Source organism: Myotis nattereri (genome assembly GCF_964212035.1).
Source record: "Myotis nattereri genome assembly, chromosome: 10".
NCBI classification, from domain to species: domain Eukaryota; kingdom Metazoa; phylum Chordata; class Mammalia; order Chiroptera; family Vespertilionidae; genus Myotis; species Myotis nattereri.
The window spans coordinates 24397148-24404502 of record NC_138085.1 but is presented as its reverse complement, the minus strand read 5'-3'; the positions used below and the strand labels follow the sequence as shown (position 1 = coordinate 24404502).

At 43.6% G+C, this 7355-nt stretch overlaps 1 pseudogene across 1 annotated transcript; it reads right to left on the bottom strand.

Annotated features, from left to right (window-relative positions):
• Positions 1 to 858: 858 nt before the first annotated feature.
• LOC308526485 (corepressor interacting with RBPJ 1-like) lies at positions 859 to 3116 on the bottom strand (annotated as a pseudogene). Its single transcript has 2 exons — positions 2997 to 3116; positions 859 to 2126 (listed from the first exon to the last, which is right to left on the bottom strand). The product of its transcript is annotated as a corepressor interacting with RBPJ 1-like (transcript).
• Positions 3117 to 7355: the final 4239 nt, after the last annotated feature.

Sequence of the window (7355 nt, the reverse complement as noted above, 5' to 3'; positions counted from 1 at the left end):
AGCCATCTATAAATTGCAAAGGGAAATCAACTTGTGTGGGTTTGTATAACCCCTGCTCTAACAACATGTCTGCTGAGAAGAGCCCTCCAATTAAGTAAACATTTCATAGATCTAGAACTACATACAGATGCCTGGTTATGGCCACCACAGCTTTCCTAAAGCCTTAACCTGGACAAAATCTCATTTCAACTCTGGTAAGCATCTCCTCATACGCCCATCAAAGGAGCCAAGTGCAATTTTTCAGTGGGATCAGAAAAAGGAAATGGGATATGCTCTCTCGGTGAGTAATTTACCATTAGCTTTAAAAACCAGGGTGGCTGAGAAATAATTTCCACCCACTTCTTTCAAAGAAACCCCAAGGAAGCCTCTGAGTGGCTGGTGTCCACTGAGATGGAATCAGAAACAAGGGTATTGTGGGAACTGTCTCCTGCCCCAGCTGACATGCAGAATGAGGAGCCTTTCTATGGCATAGCAAGAGTTAGGGAAGAGGCAAGAAGGAAAAGAATGTCCACTTACAGCACCGAAGCCAAAGGACTCCAAATCCATACATGTTTGACTCAAAATAAAGAACTGGAGAGAAACTTATAAAATCTTTTTTCCCCAGAGTTTATGGTATTTGTGTGTTTTTTTTTAAATCTGGTATAGAGGGCACAAAAATACTTATCAATAGAAAATATTTTTACAGCTCCAAAATAGATTACTTACAAATATTTGCAAAGTTCAGTTTTATGAGATTCATGTAGTTTTTCCTTGATATGGCAGTTTACAGAGATTGAAAACTAAAAGAGAGCTTTTTTATTAGAAAGACAATAGTACATATTAGCCCTTGCTAAAAGTATATGATAAGAAGAGATATTTTTATTCCCAGCTAATTGTCACATGCAGTCTCTATTCTCTCTACTGCTTCATTCTCTGTGTGTCACTCTAGTATGCTTATTTCTCTGTCCATTTTTCCTCCTCTGTATATATCTGTGCCGTGGCTTCTGGCATCATTTCTTGTATTCCACTCTTCACTGGGACTCTGCTAAGACCATTTTCTTACTTTCCTTTCCTTGTAACTACTATGACTTCTGCTTCGGCTTCTCCTGCTCCTCTCATTTCTTTCAGATCCTCTGTTCTCTGGGCTGTGGTTATGGCTCCTCTACTTTTTGTCGAAATCAGGATAATTTCATTTGCTAGTCTCCCTAGAACTCTCTTGTTTTAAAAATCTAGGCTCTTCCTTGACTTTTTCCTTATTACAGTGATTGCTAGAAAGTTCTTCATAAAGTTTTCTCTTCATAGACTTGTCCTTTTCTCCCATATCACTGTTTTTCTTTCTTGAACATTTGTTTTTCTTTCTTTAGTATTTTTTTTCTTTGTTGTCACTCTCACTGCTGCTTTCTGAAGTCTCACTGAAGGAGGAGAAGGAAGAGGAGTAGGAAGAGGGGGAGGAAGAGTAGGAGAAGGAAGAGGGGGAGGAAGATTTGTGTTTATGTTTATTTCTACTCTTCTGAAGCTTTTTCTACCTTTTTTCTTTTTCTTGTTTTCCTTCTCAAGTCGATCCTATTTCCTGGGAAGTTTCTGTTTTTGTTTGGTCGTAACTTTAAAAATTCGACTTCTGGATCTTCTTCACCCTCACTTGCAACATATTCCTATGATGAATCATTTGCAGTAAAGTTTCTCCAGAGTACATTTCATTTCAGTGCAAACCCACTGTTTCTCACCTCCGCTATTAGCTCCAAAGGGTGCATTGATGGTCCTGAGCCATGGGTGGGAACTGAACTTGCATTGATTCCAGAAAGACCAAACAAAGGAAATTCCTGATCTGTGTTGACATGACCCCTTTTGTGACATTTAATGCACCTCCACCTCACATTTCGAATCTGAAGACCAAAGGGCTGATCGTGGATGTTCATGTCATCTTTGGCATATTTTTCTCGTGGCGCTCCTTTCTGCCATTCAAATTTGTATTCCGTCTCTCCTGTTTCTTCCTTCTCTTCATTTTCTTTTTTAGCTCCTGGTGGGGCTTCATACATGAAATTAAGACCATTCTTTATATGCTCATCTCCCATAAGCAATCTATCATCATATGATTCTTGTTCTTTAAGATATTTTTTCATTAATTCTTGTTTCTTCTTATCATAGGACTAGGGACCCGGTGCACCAAGATTCATGCACGGGGGGGGGGGGGGGGGGTGCGGGTGTTGGAGGGGTGGGTCCTTCAGCCCGACCTGCACCCTCTCCAATCTGGGAGCCCTCAGGGGAGCCCTCTCCAATCTGGGTGTTTCTGTCTGTCTTTGCAATCATATGAGCGAATTGTCTGAGACGCCCCCCAACCCAGTTTGGTTTGTTGCTCACAGAATAATAGAGACTTTTTTTTTTCTTTGCTTCATTGGTGGAGATTTCCTGGAAGTTTTAGAATACCTTCCCTTTAATTTAAACTAGACACTCTGATTTTACTTATGTCTCTCACCTTTGCTTTCCTTCCATCCCCCACCACAACAGTAACTTGCTCCAGGCTACTTTGCTCTAGTGCAGGGGTGGGCAAACTTTTTGACTCGAGGGCCACAGTGGGTTCTTAAACTGGACCGGAGGGCCGGAACAAAAGCATGGATGGAGTGTTTCTGTGAACTAATATAAATTCAGAGTAAACATCATTACATAAAAGGGTACGGTCTTTTTTTTTTTTTTAGTTTTATTCATTTCAAACGGGCCGGATCTGGCCCGCGGACCGTAGTTTGCCCACGGCTGCTCTAGTGTCTAGGAGATCCATCTGCCACCAGAACTAAGATTCCCAGCATTCCTGGTGCTCCCCACACTGGGAGCGACTGAGAGAGCCACGGCCCCCCAAGCCTCCGGCCCTCCTGCTCTGCTCTCCGCCCTGCGACCCAGGGAGCCACATCCCCCCAAAGGAGCGACCGAGGGAGCCATGGCCCCCAAGCTGCATCTTTGATGGGTTAATTTGCATACTCATTCCTGATTGGCTGGTGAGTGTAGCAGAGGAACGGTCAATTTACATGTTTCTCTCTTATTATACAGAATTTTTTTTGTTCTGCCATCCATACTTTCTTGATATTGGATGTGGAGGCGGGATGCAAGTCCTCCTTGCACATGAAATTGGCGAAAGATTTCCCCATCTTGAAGGCTGAGCTGGAGAAAGCAGCTGCTAGGTCTGAGAGTAACATAAATGAACTCTCTATAAAATCTCAATACCATAGAATGTTCAGATGAAATGGCAAATTCCTACTCTCATGGGATGATGGTTGTCCATATAACCCACGCTCTCTATAGGAAGCATCTGGGTTTTTCTAAAAGTATCGATTTGATTAATGCACAGGTTTGGTTCAAACAGATGGCAATACTTTTTGGTTAGTGGTTAATTTCTGTCATTCCCCAGTGCCACCTCCAGCTCAGGCACTGTTAGCTTTGACTTTAAAGATGCACACTTGGCAGTTATGGAGGGTAAAGGAATCTGGTATATTTTTCTTTTACCATTAAGAATTTGGTAAAAGAATAGCAGTTATTTTAGAATAGCAGTTTTCAAACCCATGTACAGTTCTTAAAAATTATTAAGAAACCCAGCCTGGCCAGTGTGGTTCAGTGGTTGAACATTGACCTATAAACCAGAAGGTCATGGGTTCAATTCCTGGTCAGGGCACATGCCCAGGTTGTGGGTTCATTCACTGGTGTTGGGCATGCAGGAGGTAGCTGATTAATGATTCTCTCTCATCATTGATGTTTCTATCCTTCTCTCTTCCTCTTTGAAATCAATAAAAATATATTTTAAAAATTATCAAGAAACCCAAAGAGTAGGAGAGTTTTGTCAGGAACAAAGAACAAATATTAGAACAAGGGATGATCCTGTCACTCCTATCATTTGGGACTTTACAAAGGTTTTAGAAGTCTCAGTCATGAACTGGAGAAAAGGCCAGGTATATATTTCTTATTTTGCCACAATCAGTCTATCAGTATACCACATATTTTTTTAAAAAGATTGTTAGTATGACCACTGATTTCATCAGAAAAATCTTTAAATATTGGGATGTTGTCAAACTCATAGTGGCAAATGCAGTCTTTTCAAAAATCTGATTTTTCACTTGGAAGTCTGAATTTTACCATTGGCGACAAACACTCTCAGTTGTTTTCCTTGAAATGATAGGCTCATTTCATTCATTTGGGAGAAAATGACTACCAAATACCCATGCTTGTGGAATCAGTTTGTCAGTTCTTTCAAGTAAAATGGTGATGTTCCATTAAAAAAAGCAGCTAGCTGTTTTGCATTGCAAACCATCGCCCAAGAGCGTTGCCTCCTGACAACCACCACACCTGGGTATGCAGGAGTGCTCTGTGCACCTTCCCTTCCATTCTGAATGGGGCTTCCCTCTGTGACACGTTGGTATGTTTGTTTTTACTTTAAGTGTATGGGGGTGACTACCAAGTCAATTTTGTTCCACTGCTTGGATTCATGCTAAGTGTCACAGTTTTACCACCAAGACTTTTGCACCATCAGAGCAAATACCTGTATAGTGAAGACAACTAACATTCTAGTATTATTGTGATAGTATTTTTTTTGTTTGTTTTTTCACTTTTGTTCCCTTGCATTCAGGGAATTTTTTTTTATTTCAAGAAAAAAATCTTAAGTATAATAATGTTACATGCAATAAAAATTAATATTTCAAGAAAAAAGAATTAAAATATAATATTACCAAAACTATACTAACATAATATAATATCACAAAAGTTGTAGGAATAGGAAATATTAAAAATCTGCAAATAACAGGATTACTTCTATTATATTCTAAAATATAGTTTTTTCTCTAGCTCTATTTTGGTTCATCAGTTTATGTTGTTCATTATATTCCACAAATGAGTGAGATCATGTGATATTTATCTTTCTCCGACTGGCTTATTTCACTTAGCATAATGCTCTCCAGGTCCATCCATGCTGTTGCAAAAGGTAAGAGTCCCTTCTTTTTTACAGCAGCATAGTAGTCCATTGTGTAGATGTACCATTGTTTTTAATCCACTCATCTGCTGATGGGCACTTAGGCTGTTTCCAAATCTTAGCTATTATAAAATGTTCTGCTATGAACATAGGGGTGCATATATCCTTTCTGATTGGTGTTTTTGATTTATTGAGATATATTCCTAGAAGTGGGATTACTGGGTCAAATGGAAATTCCATTTTTAATTTTTTGAGGAAACTCCATACTGTTTTCCACAGTGGTGGTACCAGTCTGCATTCCCACCAGCAGTGCACAAGGGTTCCTTTTTCTCTGCATCCTCGCCAGCACTTGTCATTTGTTGATTTGTTGATGACAGCTATTCTGACAGATGTGAGATGGTACCTCATTGTCGTTTTGATTTGCATCTCTCGGATGATTAGTGACTTTGAACATGTTTCCATCTGTCTTGGCCTTCTGTAGGTCCTATGAAAGTAGTTTTAACATCGCAACCTCTAGGGGTCCACAGATCATACTTTGAGAACCACTATTTTAGAAACTATCCTCCCGTTATAAAGATTAACTGCTAATACTTTCCTGAAGTTTACTTATAGAAACAACAAAGGGAACTGAAATAATTTGGGGAAACCCCAAGAAAAACACTCAGTTATCTTAGTCATCAAAGTGCAAGCCCCTGGAAAGAACTATTATCGTTTAATATTTGAACAGCATCCTGGGAATGCAATCTACACTAATAAAAGAGAAAAATGGTAATTGGCGTACGGCGATACCCTTTTCATTGGCTAATCAGGGCTATATGCAAATTAACTGCCAACTAAGATTGGCAGTTAACTGCCAACAAGATGGCGGCTAATTTGCATATGTAGGCACAATGCAGGGAGGCGAAAGGGAAAGCAAGAAGAAGCCCCCTGTCACTGACAGTGATCAGAAACCCAGGGGGGCGCTAAGAGCTGGGGGGCAGGGCAAAGGCGGCCCTGGGGCCGCCTTTGCCCTGCCCCCCAGCCATGATCGGAGAATCAGGCGCCTTTGCTGCCCTGGCCAGTGATAGCAGGAAGTAGGGGTGGAGCCAGCGATGGGAGCTGGGCACGGTCGAAGCTGGCAGTCCCAGGAGCTAGGGGTCCCTTGCCTGGGCCTAAAGCGAAGCCCAGGATCGCGGCTCCCCCCCCCCCCCCCCCCCCGCTGCCACTGCAGGTCCCCGCTGCCTGGGCCGGACGCCTAGGCCAGAGGCGTTAGGCCTGGGCAGGGACGGGCGGAGCCTGCAACTGCGGGGAGCTGGGGGTCCCCTGCCCAGGCCTGACACCTCTGCCGGAGGCCTCAGGCCTGGTCAAGGGGCCGATCCGGTGATTGATGATCGGAGGGTGATGAGGGTCAACTCCTCTGGCCGAGGCATCAGGCCTGGGTGGGGGGCGGAGCCGGGGATTGGGGGGATATGATGGTCCCCTTGCCCAGGCCTGAAGCCTGGGTCAGAGGTGTCAGGCTTAGGCGGGGGGTGGAGCAAGCGATCAGAGGGAGATGGGGGTCCCCTGCCCAGGCATGATTTCTGGGCCAGAGGCCTCAGGCCTGGGTGGAGGCCAGAGCCAGTGATCGGGGGGGAAATGGGGGTCCCCTGTCCAAGCCTGAAACCTCTGGCGGAGGCGTCAGGCCTGGGCAAGGGGCCGATCAGGTGATCGGAGGGTGATGGGGGTCAACGCCTGAGGGCTCCCAGTATGTGAGAGGGGGCAGGCTGGGCTGAGGGACACTCTTCCCCCCCACCCCCCCGCCACACCCAGTGCACGAATTTCGTGCACCGGGCCCCTAGTAAATAATAATAACGAAAGTAGCTTATGTTTGTTGTAAGGTTCACTACTGGGGAAGAACTGTGCTATGTACTTCAAATGCAATATCTCCACTACTCTTTTGCAAACTCTGAGGTAAATACCATATAATCCCATTTTCTAGATGAGGAAACTGGGGCAGAGAAAGGTAAAAGAAGACAGGATCACAAGACAGATGTGGGTTTGAACTCAAGAGGTCTACTTCCCAGAGACTGGGCCCTTAAGTCCTGCACAATATTCCATGTCACATCTAAGCTCCAATTTTGCTTACTGTGCTTCTCCCATATTTGTGGGCCCATTCAAATCCTCAAGAAGAAAGGAAATGTCTCAGGCTGACCATAGTGTCCAAAGGGCTGAATGTCTTGATATTTAGGCCAAGTAGAACGTCTTGCCGTTTTAAGCTATGCTGGCTTAAATTTCACATTAAAATTGAAATCTTGCCGAAACCGGTTTGGCTCAGTGGATAGAGCGTCGGCTTGCGGACTGAAAGGTCCCAGGTTCGATTCTGGTCAAGTGCATGTACCTGGGTTGTGGGCACATCCCCAGTAGGAGATGTACAGGAGGCAGCTGATCGATGTTTCTAACTCTCTCTCTCCCT